Source organism: Urocitellus parryii, chromosome 6 (assembly GCF_045843805.1).
Source record: "Urocitellus parryii isolate mUroPar1 chromosome 6, mUroPar1.hap1, whole genome shotgun sequence".
Lineage (NCBI taxonomy): Eukaryota > Metazoa > Chordata > Mammalia > Rodentia > Sciuridae > Urocitellus > Urocitellus parryii.
This window is the reverse complement of record NC_135536.1, coordinates 156,447,350-156,472,086: the sequence shown is the minus strand read 5'-3', so window position 1 is coordinate 156,472,086 and position 24,737 is coordinate 156,447,350. Positions and strand designations below refer to the sequence as shown.

General features: G+C 41.6%; 1 protein-coding gene and 1 non-coding gene across 2 annotated transcripts in view; both read left to right on the top strand.

Annotated features, from left to right (window-relative positions):
- The window catches only part of Slc24a3 (solute carrier family 24 member 3), a 448,141-nt gene that overhangs the window by 5,355 nt on the left and 418,049 nt on the right, over positions 1 to 24,737 (top strand). The window lies entirely within an intron of this gene.
- Trnaa-agc (transfer RNA alanine (anticodon AGC)) lies at positions 10,456 to 10,527 on the top strand. Its single transcript has one exon. It is a non-coding gene; the product is annotated as a tRNA-Ala (tRNA).

The window sequence follows — 24,737 nt, the reverse complement described above, 5'->3', positions numbered from 1 at the left end:
TCCTCTCCTTGAAAGCCAAGAGTACAGAGCATCCAGTTTTCAGATAAAATGAAGCCCAGGGTGCAGGAGGCCTATTCAGAATGACAATATTGACTCACTGACTAGTGTGGCAGCATTTAAAGACACATTGATACGTGTGTGTGTGTGTGTGTGTGTGTGTGTGTGTGTGTTTTAAACACCATTTGTCTGCTCTTCAAAGTCTTGGTTTTAGTGGAAATTTGTAATTTTATTTTTTTTTTACCTCCAGAATTGCATGACAAAGACTGACCTCCAGGCTTCATTTTTTTTTTTTTCTGTAATTGTTCCAGCTCTCTGTGAATTTTTAAGGTTGTTTTCTTAGCCTGACACTGCCGATTTCATCTGAAGCCTGGAAACATATTGTTTTTTTGGCAAATAACACTTGAAATTGTTTACTCAGATGACCTATTAAGAGAAATTTAACTTTGAATAAATTTGATCCACGGAAAATTAAGTTAGCTAAATGTAATATTGAGGGTGGTGGACAAACTGCAGCAGGAATGAATTCTTCATAATATTTCTGCATATACTCTGCAGGAATTTATGTATTCACTTTGCAACATGTCTCCAGAAAAATCTATCATCTTTTGGTTTGAAGTTCTTTGATATTTCAAGGAAATGAGCTTCTCCTCAAAGTGCCTCTTTCAAATAAGCTTTGGAAGAAAGAAACTATTTTAAAAGATGGCCTTTGGTGTGGGCTTCATTGTGAGGTCACTGAGAAAGCCTTTGGTTAGCAGTCATTGCACTCTGACTCTCTTACTTTGTTGGCTCTAAGGTCTTGTAAGGTGAGGAAGACATTTGTGTTGCAAGTTAAGGTGAGGGTTGTGAAGTGTTTGCCAGATCAGTTGTTTATGAGAATGGCCAGAAACCACATTACCTCAGAGATAAATGTGAATTGCAATAGAGGAGGAAAGCTAGAAGTCCTTATGAGAGAAGCATTATAAAGGTGGGTTTAAGGAGTAAGTATGGTCCATAAAGAAGAACCCAAAAACATAGATGGGCAAGCAGGACAAATCTGTTCAAGGTTCTGGCCATGAACAATGTTAAGTATCAGGATGCCAACCATTTAGGGGGCTTAAACCATAACATGAGGGTCAGCTGGTTTGACCCAGCTGACTATGAGCAATCTACAAAGTATGAAATATTTATCTTTTGTCATCTTTAATATAAAAAAAGATCAAGATCTAGGAGGGATAAACAACCTGCCCAAGAGCAATCACAGAACTTCTCAGAAGCAAAGCAGGGCCATCTAGCTCCTACTCAGTAGATACACAGTACATATGAATAAGTGAATGCAAAATTGGATGTTCACGCAATCTAGAATAGAACGTTTCTACTCAATAGAATCATACTGTGGATTACAAATGGAAGTTTAGATTTTCCAGAAAATACTTGGAAAAATTACAAAGAAATAGATGAAATTAATTTCAATCCTTTTTTGTTTTACCAAATACATCCTAAATATTAGGAATGACAAATTGAAATGACCTCATTGTGAATATCGCTGGGTTTGAATCCAGGAAAGAACTAAGTTTAAAGTCTTAAAAATCTATACATTATTTTACCAGCTCATATAACTTTCACTAAGTTGTCTCTGCAGTTGTAATTTTCTTAATGATTCCAATAGAAGTTATTGGCATTCTTAAGTGGAACAAATTAGAAACTAATGTGATCTTTTTTTTAATTTGTATCAAACTTTTTATTCAATTAGTTTAGATGGGGCAATAGTAGCTGCCGTAACCGATTTGGGGGTTTAACATGAGAGAAGTTTCTCTTTTTCTCATGCAGAGTTCTGGTCTGTGGTTGGCTCTGTTGCAAGAAGTGGTCCATGAACTCCAGAGCCTTTCATCTTCTGGCTCCCCATCCTCAAACTTGGCTTCAAGACATTGTATTTCTTTGCATGGAGGGAAAGAACATGGAGGATTATGCACAGAAGGGTTTTGTGGTCTAGATACTGGGTTCTGCTCTCATCCCATTGGCTGGAGCTCAGTTACATGACAACTTCTAACTGCAAGGGAGGCTGAGATATGTATATTAGCAGGATGTAGAAAGAAGAGGAAACTGTTTTGGTAATAAGCAAGCTAGTCTCTACTACATTAATTTCCCCCATCATTTTAAACAAACTTCCCAACTTTCCTGTATGCTTATGTTATTACAAAGGCAGTGTACTTCCATAGAGAAAACTCATAACCCACCAGTCTTGGTAGTAATCCCAGGGACCCCAGAGGCTAAGGCAGGAGGAATGCAAGTTTGAGGTCAGACTGAGCAATTTAATGAGACACTGTCTCAAAATAATTTAAAAATAATAATAATAAATAAAGGGCTGGGGGTGTGGCTCAGTGGAAAAAATGGCCCTGGACTCGATTCCTGGTTCCAGGAAAAAAAAAAAAAAAAAAAAAAGACAAATCGTAGCACACAAACTTAGGTCTTCTAAGCCCAGTTTTAGCTCTTGGCTTAATCACCATGATTCTCACCTGGTCAAAGTGATGCAATTTGATTCTGTTTTTACTTGAGACGATTTGATGTTGGGTAGAAATTTTCCCAGTTATGTCCATTTGTAAATTGTAACTTTTCCTTGGGAAACAAAAAGCACCTTGCAGGGATGGGGGGGTGTGGAAATGATGCATGTTATTATGTAGATGAAGTCTTTGGCAATTATGTGGAAAGAGTTTTGAGTTCTGGATTAAATCCTAAATCCAAATTCCATCACTTCCAACCTATGTGATATCAGGTAAATTTCCTAATTTTTTTTATGCCTCATTTTAATCTTCTATAAAATGTAGAGAAGATGCCTTCTTCACAGGGTTGTAGTAATCACTAAATGAAGTAAGCTTTGTGAAGGCACTGGGTCCTCAATCAGTATGTCCTTAATCAATTATAATACTTTATCTCTTGTAACCAGAAATGCAATAGAAGGTAGACTGATGGGGATCATTTACTGGGATTTTACCACCCTGCCGACACATGCAGAACAAGATTATTTTAAGACTAAGTTATTTAGGGTAGTTCAGCAACAATGCAAAATTTTATAGGTTGAACTGTGCACAGAAGACAAAGAGAGGTATTCACTATGACTCTCTGACTAATGATATTTTCTGACCTAAAAGGCAAAAATGTAGATAAACAGGATAAAATAGAGAGTAGAGGATTTTCTAGTTCATGCTAGTGAAGAGTTTAAAAGTCTCAAGCTCTGGGAGAAAAGGTTCAGTCACTATTCATTTCTTCTAGCTTTGATATCCCGTTAGGACTTTTTTTATTGAGTCATTTTTTTAAAAAACTCCACTCTGTAAGTAGCCCAGGGAGCCTAATCTGGTGAGTGGTTCCTGGAATTTTCTTGAAACACAGGTAAAGGACGATAAAGTGTGCTCTTGTGGACCTATTTGCAAAATACTTTAAGATTTTTTTTTCAAAGCATTTCATGTTTATTAGCTCCCTGGAACTGTTTGGCCCTTGGAACAAATAACTCAAGGTCAGGAATGACTATATTCTGATGCCTAGAAGTTTGAGAACAAGGCAAATTGAATTAAAGAATTGAAAATCCAGGGTCATAAATGTGAAAAGAAGCATAGGGATTATTGCCTGTAGTGACTTCCAAATCATTTTCCTTGAAGCCAATGCTCAACAAACAGGAGCTCTTAGCCAAATTGGGCCTGTTGACCATTTTTGTAAATAAAGTTCTGTTGGAACACAGCCACACACATCCATTTATGTCTGCGGCTCCTTTTGTCTATGAATGCACAGTTGAGTAGTTGCCCCACACACCACAGGACTGCAAAGCCTTAAATATTTACTCTCTAGCCCTTCACAGAAGTGCTTACTGTTGACCTCAGCCCTAGGCCCTGGGACCTGTGCCTCATGTGGCCTGGAGGGAGGCTGAGGCAGGAATGACCTCACCAAGTGCTCTCTGCTGTCCCTGACCCTTCCCCCAGATAGTGTCTAGACCATGTTAAGGACTTTTAACGTCACCCTGTGGGGGTGGAGTCTGTGGTCAGTTACCTTCCCCTTTCTGCCTCTTCTACCCAACACAATAAAAAGTCGTCAACATTTCTCTGTCCATGTGTTGGAGATGTTAAAAATGTCATTGAAAAGCAAATTTCCACCCCCCTAAAAATGCTTTGGAATCACTGATCTGGACTACCCACCCTCAATTCCAAAGTATCTGGTGTCCAGACCATCTGTCCAATACTCATCACTCCATGGAATTGTTTTTGTCTTGGGTCAGAGTGAAGCTTCAAAGCAGGCTTACCGAGCCATACCACCCATGGACAATTTCCTCAGAGGTTGCCTTGCAGGCACCCCCAGAGCAGTGAGCAACATACTGACCTGAGTGTAGAGGCAATGGATTTTGGATTGTGGTGGCTGGGAATACAGACCATGGAATCCAACCAAGAGGAAGTCTTGGCCACAATACATCCCTTGGATCCACATTGCCTACAACCACTTGGGAGCATGTCTCCTTTCTGTTTAAAGAGTAAATAAATGCTAGGCCATGTCTCCAGCCCTCTGAGGGTTCACTCTTCACCTGGATCTCCTCTCCTCAATCATTCCTGGAACAGTGACATGCCCAGGGGAACTAGGGGACATTTCTATAGAATGCATTTCTATATATAAGCGATAAATCCACTGCAAGAGAAATTAGGAAAACCACCCCATTCACAATAGCCACAAAAATAAAATAAAATAAATTACTTGAGAATAAATCTAATAAAAGAGGTGAAAGATCTCTGTAATGAAAACTACAGAACACTAAAGAAAGAAATTGAAGAAGATCTTAAAAGATGAAAAGATTTCCCATGCTCTTGGGTAGGCAGAATCAATATAGTCAAAATGGCCATACTACCAAAACTGTTACACAGACTTAATGCAATTCCTATTAAAATCCCAATGACATTCTTCATAGAAATAGAAAAAGCAATCATGAAATTTATTTGAAAAAATAAGAAACCCAGAATAGCCAAAGCAATCCTCAGCAAGAAGAGTAAAGCAGGAGGCATCACAATACCAGATGTTAAACTATGTTACAGAGCAATAGTAACAAAAATGGAATGGTTTTGTACCAAAATAGACATGTAGACCAATGGTACAGAATAGAAGATACAGAGACAAACCCACAAAAATATGGTTATCTCATACTAGACAAAGAGGCCAAAAACATACAGTGGAAAAAAGAGAGCCTGTTCAACAAATGGTGCTGGGAAAACTGGAAATCTATATGTAGCAAAATGAAATTAAATCTCTATCTCTCACCCTGCACAAAAAGCAACTCAAAGTGAATCAAAGACTTAGATGCTAGAACAGAGACCTGTACCTAAAAGAAGAAAGAGTAAACCCAAATCTTCATCATGTTGGATTCCTGAACAAGACTCCTAAAGCATAAGAAGTAAAATCAAGAATCAATAAATGAGATGGATTAAAACTAAAAACATTCTTCTCTCATGATGAGAGAGCCTACAGAATGGGAAAAATCTTTACTACAAGCACCTCAGATAGAACACTAATCTCCAGGTTACACATAGAATTCAAAAAACTTAACACCCAAAATATAAATAACCCAGTCAATAAATGGGCTAAGGAACTGAACAGACACTTCACAGAAGAAGAAATACAATTGATCAGCAAATATATGAAAAAAATGTTCTTCATCTCTAGCAATTAGAGAAATGCAAATCAAAACTACCGTAAGATTTCATTTCACTCCAGTCAGAATGGCAATCATCACTCAAAATTATCTTGTTTCCCAGATAATCTCAATTTGCAGATCAAGCCAGGGCTGAGGTCCAGATGTGAAGGGGGACTTTCCAGAGTCCACCACTAGTTGGTGCTAGAGCAAGGACCAGGGTATTCTTTTGCCCCTGGCCACAAGGTTAGGCTCTCTTCCTTTTGCCTTATTGGTGTGTGAAGTCAGTCTTGATTTGCATATGTAAATCTGGATTGCCAGTAGGGGGTGGCTCTGCCTTTGTCAAGTGTTCTCAGAAGCCCTAGGTCCTCCAGCATCTGTGTCCCTGGGGCTTGTCAGTCTGAGGCTTGCTGGAACAGAGCCTCTCAGAAGGTTCAGACATTCCAGTTTTCACAAGCCCCTGACAAGCTTGTTAGGTGCTCTCCAGGGTTGTTAGATGAGACTACTGTGCTCAGCTCATTGGAGTCACCTGGGAATATTCTAAACCTAGGCTTCTCCCTAAGCCAAGAAAATTGAGTCTCTTGGACTGAGAACCAGGCTTCAGATGTTTCTAGGTTTCCTAGAAACTAGTGCTATGGTATGAATGTTTATATCCTCACAAAATTCATATGTTGAAATCCTCACTTCCAAGGTGAAAGTATTAGGAAGTGGAGCCTTTGAGAGGTTATTCGGTCATTCATGGGGCACCCTCATGAATGGGATTAATGCCCTTAAATATAAAAGGAGGCCTGCGCTCTCTCTTTCTCTTTTCATCATAGGAGAACACATTAATAAGTCTTCATCTCTGGACCAGAAAATGGATCCTTTCCAAACAGTGAATCTGCTCGTCTCCAGAACTATAAGCAATAAATTTATGTTGTTGAGGAGCAATCCAGTTTATGTTATTCTGTTATAAAATCCTAAATACTGTAGGATACTGGGTGATGTAATGAACAGCTTGGCTGTGAACCACAGACTTAGACCCACCTGTATGTATTGACTATGTCTGTCTAGCTGAGAGAAAGAGAACTGGCACTTCAAACCAGTTCTTCCAACCCTTCTTCTCCCAACCCTTCTTCTCCCAACCCTCTACAAGCAAATACAAACAATAGGCAAGCACTTGCCAAATGTAAGACACCAAATCTATTCTGTTGTAGGCTCCTTATTCATTGAAGGTTTCTTTTGTACTGTATAAATATTCATTTTTATACTCCATCTTGGGCAACCATAAATTTTGTTTCTACGCTTCCTTAGAAACATCAGGTAGAGTTTCACTCTGGCTAGATTTTAAAATACCTGTATGTTCAAGTTGGAAGCAGTGTTCCTATCTATAGATCTTATCTTGCCTCTATCCCTGGGTTGTCTGAATACTTGCCTCCCTAACCTGCTCAGAAACCTGGGCTGGCTAAGTATAGCACTGAAGTGCCTGTGGGACTCGGGGCAGGATCTTAGGACACTGACCAGCTCTCCCTGCCACACTCTGACCTTGAGTATGATGCTCTAGGTCTGGGTAGATATAGGCTACTGGGGTGGACAAGGCCCAGTGAGGCCAAGCTAATCCCCCAAAGACTCCCTGCAGTTTCTACAGGCTCCATTGAATAGTGGGAGCAGCCTGGCCGAGGTCTGCAAGGAGGGTGGGTCTGAGCTACCCACTGAGTGAGCTTGGACATAAACTGCCCATGGCCAGTAACCAATGCCCACCCTTCCACTTTATATGCCCTACAAAACTGTGGACTTTAGTTAGGCCCACAATAGGGCACATAGTCCACTTCAGAGAGTACATCTAAATAAGAACACACCTGGGTTATCATATGGGCATCTCTGTGGTTTCTGATGCTATCCCATTTGTTTGGCTGAAATTTCTTTAATTGAACAAAAAGATTAGTGGCCCTTTTTAGAAACTGACTGAGAACAAAATGGATTTGGACCCAGCCCAGTGTCTTATCCATCCCTGTCAAGGCCTTTGTTCCATGAACTCAGCCTGGGCTCCCCAACCCTGGGCCTGTAAGGGGATCTGAGGGCCCACCCAGGGCCACACTGTTGGGATCAGGAAAGGAAAGGTGATAGGCTGCAGACTGCTGGGACAGACTACTCTGGAGGGAGCAAAGGACTAGGATCCAGAGAGCATGGTGGATTCATTAGAAGTTGCTAAAATTTTGCTCAGAGTACCTACCCTGCCTTAGGGTCATGAGGGACCCTGAAAATGAAGGGTGCCCACATTTCATAGTTGTAAAGTATCCCTGGGTAGAGTTTGGGACACAGGCCTGGGTCCCATAATCTGGTGTGTGTGTGTGTGTGGGGGAGGTTAACCTTGACACTCATGCACAGAGTGTGGGACCCTAGACCAGACGTTTAAGCTCCCAGAGCCTTGGCTTCCTCCCCTGGGTAGTGGGGATAATTCCTGGCACAGAGTTGGCGAAATAAAGTGTGTGAAGTGTTTTTGCACACAGCCAATGCTCAGCCTTGAGTGACCGCCTATTGCCTGAGCACACACTTTGTGTGACTCCTAAGGAACCTCACAAACGGTGTCTCACTGATGTTTTGGTGAATGTGATTATTATTCATGCTATTGATTCTAATTTTTAGGCAATGGGAGTTTTACACTTTAGGAGGGCAATAGAACAATTCTTTCAAGTTCTAATCTTATAAACATTCAGGTGGAAAGTAGAAATAATCTTAATTATCAGAGCTAATGTGCCGGTTACAAGAATGGTCTGTGAGTTTCAAAATAAGTCTCTCAATGCATTTTTTTAATTGGGGACAGGAACTCATTTATGCTCAAATCTTATTGATTTTCCCAGGACAAATCCATACAAAAATTATTGATGATGGGGATTTGGGGGGCTTTAGACCAGGTATGCAAAGTTGGATGTACAGAATGGAAACCAGTAGATCAAGAAGAGGAATTGAAGGGCAGTGAGCAGGTGGAAAAGAAGTGGGACTTGTCCTATGCCTGACTCTCTTCTGGTTTGTCATGGTCCATTCTGGCTGCTATAACAAAATAGTACAGAGTGGGTGGCTTCCAGACAGCACAAAATTTATTGCTTACAGTCTGGAGTCTAGAAAGTCCCAGAACAAGGAGGCATCAGCAGAGTTGGTGTCTCTTTCTCGTTCTTAGATGGCACCTTCTCTCTTCAACTTCACATGGTGGAAAGGACAAGGCAACTCTCTGCAGTCTCTTTTATATAGACATTAATTCTATTTCTACTTCTTATTTCAATATATGAGCTCAGAGGGAACCTAAACATTAGTTATTAGCACTCTTTCTCCATTGTGATTGTTCAGATGTGAGTCTGGCCTTCAAATATAATTTCAGTCAGGTTATCCCCAAAAGAGGTGACCCATGGTGCATGCATGTTGTTCTTCCACATTTCTCCACTACCTGCTCTATGTTAACCACATCCTGAGTCAACTATTATTAAATTATTTAATACTGAATTTTTAAAAAGGAAATAGTAGCACAGCTGTTCTTCTCCCTCTCTTGGCTGTTTTTTATCCATTGGTTTCATGCAGGATATTGGTCTCTTTGCAGAATCATTTCGGGTTCATGGCTCAGAAAAGAACATTTCTTTTAAGGTTCCTGGTAGCTCTGCTTAGTGGTTCTTAGGGGAGCAGAGTCTCTCAGTAGTTACCATTATAATAATCTCAAATTATTGTCCTAACAATGCCCCAATTTCATGCTGTTCATTTGAAAATTTGCATCCTTCTCTCTCCCCATTCTGTCTCAACATTCTTGCCTTTAGGTCTTTCTTTCTTTTACTCACTCCAACATTTTAGTATGAACACTTGCAAACACACATTAGAAAACAGAAAGAATTTTACAGTGAATGCCTATAGACCCAGCACCTAGGCTCCGTACTTTGCATTTATCTATGTTGGCTTTATCATGTTTATACATGTATCCAAACCTGTATCCATCCACTAATCCATTCTATTTTAGTGGACTTCAAAGAACTTTGCAAAAATCAATGCATTCCCTATCATGTACTTTAGTATGCATATCATTAACTAAAGGCTTATTATTTATTTACCCTTCATCTTTTTGTGTTCCATTTATATACAATGAAATGCACAAGTCTTAAGTGAGCATCAGTAAGTTCCAACATATAACTTATACCTGTGCACCCAACTCCTATTGAGATAAAGGGTATCATCATCCCAGGAAGTTCTCATGTACCTTTTCTCAGAAAATCTCCAGCCCAGCTAACCTCCACACAGCCACTCAATTGATTTCTGATACTTATTCTAGAACTTCATGTGCATGAATCATGCAATATGTGCTGTTTGGTGTAAGCCTTCTTAGCACACTGTTTTTGAGATTCATATGTGTTTTTGTGTGTATGGACATACACATACACATTTATAATACAGATAACACATACACTAGAATAAAATTCCCAGATAAATGGTAATGTGTTCGGTATTTTTTTTTTTCCCCTAGGAAATGCCTTGTTTGTAGACTTTGGCCACTTTTCTTAGATGCTTATTTTAGGCCAACTTTCGAAGAGACTTTTCTGGTGTCTGGAAATTTAGTCAGAACTTTGGTTGACCACAGAAGGCAACTTAGCAAGGGCCTAAGTTATCCCTAAACCTTGTAGTCTCCCCGTCACTTCCCTCCAACATACAATCATGAACTTGATTCAGAAACCTTGTGTGACAAGGAAGGGAAGGGTGGGAGGACAGGGAGAACGAGGTCTTCCTGGTCCTTAGGACTTATAATCAGTCCCATCTCTCCAGGTATAATGCTGCACGTTCAGCTATCAAAAGTAGAGGGAGGGGCTGGGGTTGTGGCTCAGTGGTAGAGCGCTTGCCTAGCATGTGTGAGGCCCTGGGTTCAATCCCCAGCACCACCTAAAAATAAACAAATAAATAAAGGTATTGTGTCCATCTACAACTACAAAATATTTTTAAAAAGTGTAGATGGAGAAGAGTGGAGGAGGTGGCTAAGGTCTGTTCTGTTGAATAAACAGCCATGTTATTCTGTTGTGGAAGCTACTTCTAGAGGTCAGGATGTCCACAGGCTCAGTTCTGGAGCCTGGCCAATTCCTCATTACAATCTCAGCATCAGAGAGTGAAAAATCATTCTTTCTTCAAGCACCTTTATTGGGAAATGGATGCCTGGTTAGATAAGGAAACCAGGCCTCCTGCATTGAAGTACAGGGAATTGTATGTGTTAGGGTTTTTGGAAAGATTAAGATTCTTATTTTCCCAAATACACTCTGACCCAGAAGAACCCTTTGTTGGAACCTAATTGGTTTCTTTGTGATTCTTTTTTTTAAAAAAAAATCTTATTTCCTGACGAGGTGATTTTGAATAGATAGTTTAAGATGCATGAATCATATTTATAATGGTGGTACATCCTTGGTGACCATGAATATATTGCTGTATCCATCAAGTACATTGACTTAGTTTGAGTTCCCCTAGAAGCAAATGCCAAAACAAGGATTGGAGTGTGTTTTGATTATTTAGGAGGTGATCCCAGGAAACACCTGTAGGGCATGGAGAAGTGAGAATGGAAAGAAAAAAAATGCAGTGCCCAATACATGGTTACCTGATTGCCACTGTGGGCAAATGGGCTTGATTTGCCAAGGGAACCCCCAGATATAGTGGAGAACACACACTTCAGAGTTCTCCCACCAAGAGGCAAGGGAGCTGGGATATTTTTAGGCAAGTTTCCATCAATCATTTGTTGGAGGCTGCTCCAAGGGGTGTCAAAGCCCTGGCATATCTAGCCTGCCCTCATGCAAGTAGAGCACAGTGCCCATGACCAGAGACAACCATCAGGTAAAGGAGTACAGGAGCTAGTGATTTGAAGTTGAACCAGTGTGTTCCAGAGAACTGAGGGGAGGTGAGTCAGGCACCTGCAGCCTGCAAGCTCCTCCCTTCCCTACATTTCTGAATAAGTTAGAAGACTCACCCTCACTCAGAAGACCACTTAGCAATTCTTCCCCTTCCTCTGCATGTACATGTGTTCATCTTGCTAAGTGCAGGTGCTAAGATTCAGCCCATTAGTTTTCACTACCTCATAACATATTTATAGAAGTGCTGACAGCTTGACAAGCCACCTCACCACAAGCAGCAGGCTTAGATTTGTCGGAGAGAGGGGCTTCGGTGAACACTTCTTTATTCATCTTTTGCCACCTCTGTCCATGCCATTGAACTTCCAAGGACCCCAGGGAAGCTCAAATATGTTCAAATAGCAAAAAGGGGAATCAATATGAAAATCATAACTCTCTTTCTGTTTCTTCTGCAAGAAAATAAGGACTTTGCTCCCAAGGGGCCCCCTCACTAGGGCAGAACTTTTTATATTATAATCCATGAAAGTAAAAGAGTTATTTCTAGAAGTGTTTCTGGAGCCTGGGTCTGAGATTTAAAAAAAACTCAGAAAACTCCATTAGAGCCCTGAATAGAAGTGGGGAGGTAGTGTCACCACAGATGTGTAGACCCTGGCATATGTGTGATTTTAGAGGTATACATAGGCTTTTCTGACTCCAGAGTTAAAAGCAAATAGAATCATGCCTTTAGGTAACGGTTTATGTCCTTAGTGGGCTCTCCCTTGTGTGAAATGGAATTTGTATTTTATACTAAATCAACCTTCAAAGTGAGTTTATATGTTCAGTTCCTCCAAGATTTTGTATCTTTAGAGCCCACCAAATGTAAGACATGTCTAGCATAGTGATTCTCTTGAGCCCAAAGCTTGGCCCAGTGGGAGGGAATTCCCGTGCAGGAATGTGATGTGGAGATCCCTGGAGGTGGTGGAGTGGAATTTCTATAGAAAGGGTTGTACCTCTTGGTGTTCTAAGCCATCCTCATGCTCCCAAGTGCTATGATCTTTTTCTCAACATGAAGTGGCTCTCGTTCCCTTCTCCTTGAATATGGCTGGCCTTCATGATTCACTTCTAATAGACAGAATGTGACAGAAGTTGTGTGTCTTCCAAGGCTGAGTCACAAAAGACAATACAGCTTGACCCAGCTCTCTCTTGAAATGGTTATGCTTGGAACCTGGCTGCCATGCTGGGAGGAAGCCCAGGCCTCAGGGAAAGCCACGTGTCAGTGCTCCAGTCAGTGGCCCCAGCTCAGGACCTAGCTGACAGCCAGCTCCACACCTAATCATATGAGTGAAGATGCCTTCTGGATGGCCCCGGCCTCCACCACCACCTGACTACAATGGCATCAAAGACCCTGAGTGAGAACTGCACAAATAACCCCAGGCCCTTTCAGAGCCAAGAGAGCTAATAACAAAAAAAGGATTGTTGCTATTTCATGTTGCCAACTTGGGTTGGTTTGTTATGTCGCCATAGTGACTGAATACACAGATAGTCATTGTCAAACAGCTGAAGAGACTCAGGGGCCAGAGAAGGCTCTCCACTGTCCATCACGCACTTCCTTCCTCTGGTGCAGTGACTGACATGCTTCTTGCTTCCTAGAAAGTCATTGTCAGGAGAAGAGACAAAAAGGGGTATCTCTGAAGCTAAGCCTCCTGTTTGCTGTGGAGTTTTGTGGCCTAGAGGCAGAAGTGAGGTTTCCAGCTGTTTTGACCTTTCCTGGTTGGGGATGCAAGTCCTGGCTGCAAGTAGCTGCTACCTTTCTCCCTGCAGACAACACCACAGCAGGGCCAGCAACTTGGGAAACAGTCTTCTGAGCTGTTCCATGCTCTGGACTTTGGGCCTATGCTGGACCCCTAACCTGCTATTGGGCTATGACCTCCATAACTGAGCCTCTGTCTTCAGGAAGTAGCCAGCTTCAGGGGACAGTGGCTCTTGCATCCCTTCCATGCTAGAGTCCTGGCGGGCATCCAGGATCTTTTCTATCCCTTCCTCCCCTGCATCTCTCCCTGCTCAGTCCAGGAATGGATCTGCCATTCATTTACTGGCTTTTGGGGGGGGGGAATGTTGAAATGCATGTGGAAGAACTTTGAAAATCTGAAAAGACATTGCAGAAATAGAAGCCACTTTTAAGAGATGAACAAGCCATCACCAAGTAGGGCAGGAACAGTATACCTTTGAAGTTATTTTATTTCCATTTAGTGTAAGTTAGGGTTATAAACTCTCAACACTCAAAGGTTTTAAAAATTCACGTGGAGGGGGCTGTGGCTGTGGCTGTGGCTCAGTGGCAGAGTGCTCGCCTGGCATGTGTGAGGCACTGGGTTTGATCCTCAGCATCACATAAAAATAAAATAAAGGTATTGTGTCCACCTACAACTAAAAAAATGCATATTAAAAAAATTTATGTAGGCCATCAAGCCATGTAATGCCTGAATTCCTTTGTAGGGTCACCATGAAGTGTTCTTCTGTCATGTCCTTGGATATCTTCAGTGATGGGGAGACCCCTCTCCTCCTCCTTTTAGAGACTTTGTATTCCTGGGCCATGAGGTTATTAAAAATGTCTTCCTTGTGGAAGTCGGCCAGTTTTCTTTTAGTCACTTTGAATTTTTAAAATATATCCTATTTCTTTTCCACATGGCATACCTTTGAGGTCAGCTCTTAATTTCTTCCTTGTTTAGGCTCCCCTCTCTTCAGTTATTTGGCTGCTTCTTTCTGTGACATGGTTTAGAGACACCCCCATCACCATCACTGTTGATGGGCCAAACATTCCTCTCCTCTTCAGCTCTTAAAAATCAACCTCCCTGTTATTACGTTTGAACCATATGTGAAGAAACTGGAGCTGATTCAATCCAGGTTCAGCTGTGAGATGCAGTGTTTCCAGATGCAAACTCAACAATCCTATGTGAGGACTTAATTCCATAGGTTCTTTGCAGGAATAAGGTAAAGGAATCGCTTGTCAGGTCTCTTGTTGGAGCTGGGGCTGGCTCTAGCTTGGTTCTTAGCTCTACCTGCAGTGTTTCCTTACTTCTGGTCATAGGCCATGAGTCAGATGTTCCAGGAGCACCCCAGGAGGACAGAGCAGAGTGGAAGTTAAAACCCGTCCATGCCTAAGCACTCCTTGTATTTCCCCTTACAGCCCCAACCCACACTGGGCTTATCACCAGCAGAGCAAAAGACTGGTACTTGTCGAAATAATTATCCACTCAAGTTTCTTCCCTGCAGTTCAGCTTAGGGAGGAGTGAGATACATAGTGAGATATGTTGGGGATGGGTCCTCAGCCTAAACATGAAATTCATCTGGTTCTTATACATCATATACACAGATCCTGGAGGTAATTGTATGCATTTTTTTAACCTCACATATTTTTGAGATGATGTGTTTAATTCATTTTAACATTTATGTAATATTCCATTGTATAATGTGATTGCCATTTATTTACCTATTCCTCAGTAATAAACATGTGAGTTTTCAGTGCCCTGCTGTGGGTGATTAGTATAATCATCATCTAACTTTTCAAGCAGGGAAATTTGGAGCCAGCAGGTAAATGACCTAAGGTGTCACAATTCTAATAGTTCAGACAGCTAGAGAATGATCCTCTAACTTCTGTGTCAGGCCAGTGGTCTTTCTCATGATTCCATAATTGTCTCCCTTCAGGAAAGGAGACAAGTTACAGGAAATGTTGGTTAGTTTTATCTTTTAAAACCTGCAGGAAGGGAAATGACTACTTTTAGAATTGAGTTTTATATAAATGTTTTATACAAAAGAAGATCACCCTCATGTGTCTCAAGGAAGAGAAGAGACTTGTGCATGATAGGGGAATTATACCTGATGCTGGTCTTGCTATCTCTGTTGTCACCTTTAAGTATGGACAGCACTGTCACCCAGTAAGTCTCTTACCTGGTGGCTACTGATCATTCGGTTATGGGTGGTTTCCTGAGGGGCAGACAAGATACAAGTTAAATCCACCAAGAAGCGGCTTGAATTTCATAAAAGCCTCAAGAGGCTAGGGGGAGCCTTATCTTCCAGCTCAAAAGATGCAAAGCTGATAAACGCCTGGGAGATGGGACCATCGATATCTTGGGTTAACATCCCTTTCTTCATTTCAACTGAATATAATTTCCTCATAGAGCAGTTTAAAAACTAATCAGCATCATAAAAGACTTATCATTTCTTCTTCCTAATTTTTCTTTAAATTTCATGGCTTCAAGTAACATCAAACCAAATTTTACAAATGTATCAAAAGATAGTTTAGTTTTTGTGAGAACCAAGACCTCCTTTTCCCTTCTCAAAGTATGGGAAGGTCCTTAAGCCACCTGGTTCTGCTACTTCTCTTTGAGAGGCCTGGGGGCAATTGGTGTCATTTCCTGAGTTTCAATTTCCTCATCTTTGGAAGCAGAGGATGCTGATACATTGACTGAGAGGCAGGAGTCTAGGGGTTTCTTACTTGCAAGGGTCCTCCAAGTCCTTCTATCTCATTTACTATTCATAATTTTGTTGGCTTTTTTTCATAAAGAAGGCCCACTGTCCCCTGACTGGATGAGCTGATTGTGTGTCCCCTGAGCCACAAGTCCTGGGTCCATCTCCTTTAACATGAGCTTGTAAGGAGGTCGCACACTTCCACATACCTGTTACATCATTAATACACAGTGATTGTTAGCCATCATTAGGGTAATTATTTAAGTGGTAGCCTGCACAAAGAGTAGAGTCGGGGCTCAATCAGGGACTGTTATGGTAATTTTATTCTCCCATTCTTCAGATTTCTCAGAGTCCTCATCTTTAAAGACATTGAGGGGAGGACCAGAGTGCCCAACTGCTGCCATAGATTCTTGGGGACATAATAGAGAAAAATCCCATTCATTCTGTATGAGCCCCCTACCTGTTGTCTTTCACTGTTTAACATCATCCAGTTGCCCCTGAGTGGTCCAGGTGACTCCATGCCTCCAGGGTGAGACAGGTAGTCAGCAAGGCAAGAACACAGCAAGGTTCTGAACCATCTACTCTTATGCTTTTTTTTTCTTTAAAGAATATGAATATGAAAATTCCTCAACTGAAAGTCAATGGCGAAACATTTTTCAGAGGGGAAGAAAGCATATGAGGAAATGCTCATTACCAACAAAAGCAGAGAAAAAGTGTTTTTGGAAAGGATGATATTGTGAAAGAGAGGGCAGTAGTGATGAAGAGTTTATTCCTAGGCATCCTCAAAGCCTGACTGCTTAAATAATCAACACCCTGAAAACTTGGACCAGGATATTTTGGCTCTGTCTGAGTTTTGAGACCTGATGGGTTATTTTTTTTCCTTTCCTTCTTAAATGCAAAGTGACAGTTGTGCTTCTAAATTTAATTCTTCCTGTTGGCTGCTTGGAATATTTGTTCGTATAAGACCCATGTGGGTTGTTAGCAGCTCCCCATGGAGGACCAATATTGTCATGAGCTATCATAGACCTGGGGATGGATGGTCCCATGGGCCTCATAAGGTTGGTGTCTCTTAAACATCACCTTTCTTATTGTTCAGTTTATATATATATATATATATATATATATATATATATATATATATATATATATATATATTCCCCTTAGAGTTAGTTTCCTTGACATTGTTACCCATCTTCTCTGGTGTTCCCCTAATTTTCTCAGGAGATCTTTAGTATTGACTCTTTCATGAGGAAATGTTTTCTTTGCAGTTCTAATAGCTGTTTGTGTCATTCAGCTTTCCATTAGTATGACAAAGTACCTGAGACAATTAGCTTAAAAGGAAAAAAGATTTTTTTTGGCTCCTGTTTCAGATGTTTCAGTCCATGGTCACTTGGCTCTGTTATACCTTTGGGCCTGTGGTGGCACTGTACGTCATGGTGGGGAGTACGTGGCAGAGGAAGTTGCCTCCTTCGTGGGGACCAAGAAGCAAAGAGAGAGGAAAAAGAGGGTTCAGGTCTCAATATCCCTTTTAAGGGCATGCCCCCAGTGACCTCACTTCCTTATATTAGGCCTCACCTCCTGAAGATTCCTCTATCTTCCAGTAATACCAGAGGTTGGAGTCCAAGCTTTCAACACACGGGCATTTGGGGAAACATTCAAGATCTAAACCATGGCATGATTTATGGAATCTTCTTCCAGTTTCTCACATCCTTGAATGCCTTCTTAGCATTCACCATTTTCTGAGGAGCTACATTATTTGTAACTGAGGTACCTGACCACCAGAGGGTAAAGGATTTGTTGCAAGCGTCATCACAGGTTAAGGATGGACGCCAAGGCATGGCTTGGAGTGCTTGGACTTCTTTACTTGGCCTTGCTTGATTGTGTCCACCTCAGATGTTGGACTAGGCTGACTTGTGGGAACAAAAATTATCTCATGTTTTTTTCTGGTGGAGGTGCTGCCTGATGACCCTTCACTGACCCTTTGTCTGAATGAGATCTGAGTCTTCTCTAAGGCTTTGAGACATTCTGAGTCTTCTTCAGGCTTCAATTGTTCTTGGCCCTGTTGAGGATTTTGATTGAAGTGGGGCAGGGGTTTAGAGTGGTTGAGAAAAACTTAAAAGGCAGTTCGGTATAGAAACACACGGATTGGGGATTCTGAAGCTTGGCTTTTGGTCATAGCCTCTCTCTTAGCCAGTTAGGTGGGAACGTTAGTCTACTCTCTCATAATAAGGATATGATCTGCCTTCTGTTTTTGCAAGATCGCCAGAAGTGAGGACCAAAAGGGAAGGAGGGAGGGAAAGGGGAAGCCCTGGGGAATGAAGTTGACCAAATTATGCTTGGTGCAGGTATGAGTACATCATGGTGCATCCATTTTTATATATAACTATAATTCACCAATTAAGAAATAAAAAAATAAATGGAGGGAAGACCAATGAATAGAGAAAGGGGATCAGGGAGAGGAAGGAGGGGAGGGGAAGAAGAAGTTCTAGGGATGGAAATGAAGGAAAATTTTGTTTTTTAATGGGTATTTCAAAATGAACCCCACTAATTATATATAATCATAATATCCCCAAATAAAAGATTACTTTATAATTGAAATATTTTAAAATGAGGATATGTTATTATGAAGAATAAATTGGATATTTGTAATTTTGCCTAGTACTTAATAGTACTGGGTGCATGTGAAATGCTCAATTGACATTCTCATTTGAAATTAGGTTTTTGGATGTGAAATGCATGGATAAATGAGATGATCTTTTAATCTCCTGCTAAAGGGGAATGGTTTTAGTTTTTAAGAGAAGACATAAAAATCTCTCTTAATATAGTTGAAGAGCTTGTGTAGATGAGGAAAGATAAAATTTAAGAAAAGAAGACGCCTTATGTGTAAAGCCTTTTGCAAAGGAATATTCAGGTTGGGAGACTCCCTGAGGTTAGGGTCTTTGCCTAGTATGTTTCCTTCTGTTTCCCCGTACCATCCTACAGAGTGGGCTGCAGTGAGCTGTTTGGTGAATGAATGAATAAATGAACAGCAGTTTATTTATTTATTTATATACTGGGAATTGAACCCAGGGGCACTCAACCACTAAGCCACATCCCCAGCCCTTTTTATTTTTTATTTAGAGACAGGGTCTTGCTAAATTGCTGAGGGCCTCACTAAGTTGCTGAGGGCATCCTTGAACTTGCGATCCTCCTGCTTCAGCCTCCTGAGCCACTGGGATTATAGGCATGCGCTACTGTGCCTGACCAGAATTATTATCATTGAGAGAGGACATGAGACCCTGGCATCCATGGGTCCACAGAGATGGCATGAGAAATAGGGACAGTGGAGGGCAGATCTGTGGATGAAGAACTGGCTTCTGAGGGTGAGGACTGTCAGCCCAATAGTGCCAAATTCCCTGTTGATTTGCCGTGTATCTGGCTGAGGCTTATTAAGATAGATTTCATACTTGATGCACTCCGTGAACCTTTATCGGGCTATTTTTTATTATTTATTTTTTATTAAAGTGTCTGAATCAGCTGTGTCATTTGCAACTCAGGATGGAGAAATATTAAGCAGGGTTGCAGTTGGGGCTTTATTTCATTGTTAAGGAGCCTGCATTATGACTTAAGTACCTCATTTATCTGGCACCGTGGAGAAATCGTTTCCACCTAAGTGGCTGCTGCTGATAGTGCAGTTCCTTGCACGTCTAGGAACTCAAAAAGTGTTTGTTGAATGTGGCTGAATGAACGAAATGAAACATCTCTTCAAGTGCCTGGCCATTTGAAAAAGTGATAAGCGTTTGATTGATATCTTTATAAAAGTTAATTCTGAACATTCTTGCCTTCTGAGTCACAGTACACTGAATGTGGATTTGACTTCTCTCCTGATAAACTGAAGCCATGGTTTCGTTTGAGGGCACGTGTTATTGTACCATTTTATAATCCATACTGGGGCTTCTGTTTTTTTTTTTTTTTTTTTTTTTTTTTTTTTTTTTTTTTTTTTTTTTTGTCATTGAGCCTACTGGCACTTCTGCTACTTCCTGTCTTGCCTTCAAAAATTTCATACCCTCTGAACTTCTAAACATCAGCCCTGATAGAAGAGATCATGGGAAAAAGAGGAGACCAGACTTGAAATCTGGACTCTCCTGCCTTCTAGCTGCAGAACTCGATCAGGTTTCCTAACCTCTCTGAATATAGGGGCTTCTGCATCTGTCAGGTGTTTATTTACTAGTGTGGCTATTAAATAAAATTAGCAATGTGTATTAAGGGGCTAAGGAGATAGCTAGCACATCCCTAGCATGTTCTCTAGCCTCCTAGATACTGATTGTGGTCCAGGAATTAGCAGAATAGTATCAGCTTCACCTGAGAGCGCTTTAATCCCAATAACTCAGGAGGCTGAGACAGGAGGATGGCTAGTTGGATGCCAGCCTTAGCAGTTTAGGGAGTTCCTGTGTCAGAATAAAAAAAAAAAATTAAAAAGGGTTGGGGATGTAGCTCAGCAGTAAAGCACCAGGTTCAATCTCCACTAACAACAACAACAACAAACAAACAAACAAACGACAAAAGCACATATATGGACCCCAGCCCACCCCAAGCAACTGAATCAGAATCTACAAAAAAACTGCCCAAGTGGTTTCCGCACCCTTTGAGCTTTAGAAATCCATGGCCTAGAGTTTCCCTTTCTTTTCCTTTATTTGGGAGAGAAAACAATATGCCAACTGCAGATAGTCAAGGCCTTTAGCTTTATGGGGCCTTCAGGGTCCAAGTGGTCTTCAAAAGGATAACTGAACATTTTTAGCGGGTTCTCTGTTATTTTTTCTTTCTTAGTCAATCACAGGCAGATGAAGAATCATCACATGAAGACAAGGAACTCCCTAATCTTCCTAGGAGAGCAGGACTTACTGCCTGTACCCCATGCACAGTGTGCCCTTGGGGCAATTCTGGATCACCGGGCAAGAACAGGGTGGCAGAACATCACGTTCACTCTGGTACAACTGTCCACCCTACCTGATCCTGCACAGAAGGGAGAGTCTCTAGCAGAAACTAAAGAGGCTTTTATTTTGTAATGCATTTTGCATTTTGTTTTGAGCAGAGCCGAGCTTGACATTGGCAGTAGACCTGGAGGCACCAGGCCTGTTTGTTGATAGGGCTGGTTCCACCTCTTGGCTACCTTATCTAGGTGTCTTGATGTCTCATAATTCATTTGTCTTTCCTTTCCTTTTTTCTTTCTTTTTTTCTTTTAGTACTACAGTTTGAACCCAGGTATTTAACCACTGAGCCACATCCCAATCTATTTTTCATATTTTATTTAGAGACAGGGTCTTGCTGAATTGCTCAGGGCCTCACTGAATAGCTGAGGCTGGCTTTGAACTTGTGATACTCCTGTCTCAACCTCCCAAGCCGCTGGGATTACAGGCATGCACCACCATGCTTGGCTTCATCACTCACTTTCAACATCTTACTTTCACAGTGCCCCATCTGATCTCCTTTCTCCCTATTCTAGACTCTTGCTACTGAGAGTGTGGCCTGAAGGCCAGAGGCATTGGCATGGCCAGGAGCTTTATTGCCCACAAAAGAAGCTTAGGTTGCACCTGGACCCAAATAAGCTGAAAGTGAATTTCAAAAGTTCCCAGGTGACCCTGTGCACAGTAGACTTTGAGAAGTGCTGGGCTCCTGTGTGTTCAGTAAATATTAGTTCTCTCTTTCTTTGTTAAATATGGTGTATGAAATAAAAATCAATAAGGTTCTGCAGGAGAGCTTGTGAAGAGGAGAGACTTCAGGTCAGGGATTTCATAAGAACTCTCTCTTCTCTGTCCAAGCCTGTACTCTGGAAGGTCAGGATTGCTCCACGACTGACCTGTGGCCACCTGGGGAGGAAACTTACTACTTGGGCCACTGTTCTTCCTCGGGGATGTCTGCAACCGGTGAAGCCCTTGCTAGGGGCAGCCGTTGTCTGTGTTGCAATCACTCAGGCAGCAAGAGTATAAACAGAGCCTGGTGCTGCTTTCTGCTTACAGTTACATAACTTGCTCTGGAGTCATAGTTTCCAGATGTTGTGTATAGGCATGCTCCCCTCTTCTTGCACTACCTGTTTCTTTAGCCACATTCAGCTTTTCTGGGGAAAAGGTCAAAGACAACTTCCAAGGACAGTCAGGTGCTTTAAATCTGAGAAAATGCCTTTTTGAGCTCATTCTAAGTTGCTTTGCTTTCCTGCAGGTTTTCTGTTTTTTCTTTCCCTCTACAGAACCAACCCTCCTTCCTTCTTTCATTCTTCTTTTCCTCCTTTCTTTCTTCCCCCTCCTTTCCTTCCTTCAATGCAGAAGCATAATTTTGATTGGTTTTTCATTGCTCATTTGTGTGTACAGACTTGAGTTTAGATAAGTGAGTAGCTTGGACATGAAGTTAAACCACAGATTCAAGTCAAGGACTGCAAGAGAACCCTAGACTTGTCTTGGGGACTTTGGGCCACCAGGGTCCACTTGTAGGTACTCACCATATTGGGGAGTCATTCCAGGGTTGTGTGGGAAAATCAGGATGAGGGGGTAAACTCCATCATTGGAGTCACTCAACAGTCCTACACTCCCAGAGCTTTTGTGCTGGGCCAGGCATTTTCCTGGAGGTGAGGAGACTTAAAGATAGGAAGAACACAGTTTCAAGCCCTCAGGACACACATGCTGAAGATAGTGGGGAGAGAAATCTAGTTACTTTCACTCAGAGTTACAAATGCCCTACTAAATGTGTGCACCTGTGGCTTGACGGGGCTCAGAGGAGAATGGATATAAGGTAGGGGGTTAAAAAATAAAAAGAAAGCTTCCAGGAGGAGGTGGTGTCGAAGTCAACAAGTTTATCCAAAGGAAAAGGATGAAACGAGGTCCCTCCTGGGAGGTCCTGTTTGTGGAGGTGGAAGTTAGGAAACCAGTAAAGCCCATTATATTTTAGCAACAACAGTATGTGACTCTCCTACCTCTGATCAGCAAAGAATTCGTTTTGCAGCACTTGCTTCCTGCACTCATTAAAATCCATCTTTCAGAAGGGTTACACATAAAAGAAATACCTTACTGACTCCTGATGTCATTCTTGGCCCGTCTGAGAACATGGCTGTCTGTATTCAGTCTATAGCATTGGGATCTTTTTCCCCCAGTGCATTCTCTTGTTCCTCTGTCATGAGTAATGAGTAACTGAGTGCCCATTTCCTGCTCTTGTTCTAATTCATTGTTTCCAACATTGGAGTAGTGAATGCAGGTAGCCCTTGGAATGGAAAATTGCCATGTGAGCCAGAAGGGTACTTGATTGATCTATTAATGTGATGATGTTATTTTTGAGTGGCAGGGGATGTCCCTCTGTTATACCAGTCTTGGAAGTGTTCTTTAGGAGGATAAGACATGGGGCTCCATTCTTCCTTTAGTGAAGGGCCTCATTTCTCTTGTATGAAGGGTCTTTTAACTGTGCCAGGCATTGTCAGTGGGCCTAGGAAACTTTCCAAAGCTCCAGTAATATGGAACAGCTTAAACATATATATAGCTTTTATATTTATATGTTTGATTTTTTAAATTGAAAGAGTCATTTAAGAATACATACTTGTCCTAGAAAACCCAAACAATACTGAACTATACAGAGTAAAAAAATTAAAATTTTTCTTCATTTGCATCTCGTCAGCTTCAGTTATGCCACACTAGGACACTCACCATTGTGAATAGGGTGGGCTAGGAGGTGGGATTCTTCATAACCTCCTTTATTCATTCACAAGTACATGTTTGCATCATGAAAACATAATGATCCCATGAATGAATCATTTAAACATTGATCATTTTGCTACTTGCTAAATGGCTGCCCCAGATGGTTTTTTTTTCATTTTGTTTTGTTTCTGCATACTTTTTATCCAGTCTGTATGTTGATATGTGTGGAGGAGGAGGGGGGTCTTGGGTGAGTTTTATTTTAGCCCTTAAATGAGACGAGGGAACTACCATGTGCCTATGTGGGTGTTCAAAAGTTCAGGGCTCCACGGGCCAGCTGCACTGTATGCTGTGGCAGCAGAATTGGTATTAATATTGGTAGTCACTGGTGACCGTGGCATGGCATGGCCACTTTGATTCCCTGGGCTCATAGCTCTCATACGTGTAGGTCACTCTCATGCAGTGTCCCCTCTTTACTGTACTTTGTGCAACCAGCAGTGTCAGGACCAACAAGAGAAGAAGGCACAGGAAATGTTCCTCCCATATTTTTATTTGTTCTTTCCCATTTTCTTGACCTTTTCTCTGGCCCCTTCTTCCTACAAAAGGGGGACAAGTGAAACAGAATATTTCAGGTGTTGCCCCTTTACTCAGAGGTGGAATTAAATCAGAGCCTTCTAAGGAAGAGCAGCAGATGGGGTGACTGGCTCTTCCCCTGTTTGCCTTGAGCTCTATACCTGAGTGACATGAATATGGCCAAGGAACCAAAACCAGAGCTAATTTGGACCCCAGTCAGTGGTCCATTTCAACTCCACGTTCCGACTTTGTCTCTCCTAGTTTTCTTCGTTGGCTTAGTAAGTCAGATTTTGAGATTTAACCAAGAATCTGAGACATGAAATCTGCTGTGGCTGCTGTTATTGTTGCTAATTCCAGGTAGACTGTCATAGCCACTGCTTTCAGAGGAGGTCCTGTGGATCACAGAGACATGGGGCTAGTTTCTCTTGTGCTTGAACCTTAAAAAGCCAGAAAAGTGCCAGTTTAGTCCCTTTACTGCTTAAGAAGTTTGTTGTATTACCTGACCCCGCCAGGAGATGGTGTTTCAAAGCATAAAGGCAACACCTTATATGTGGGCTGCACTGTAGCATTTCAGGTGTTGGGATGCAGGAAGGGATT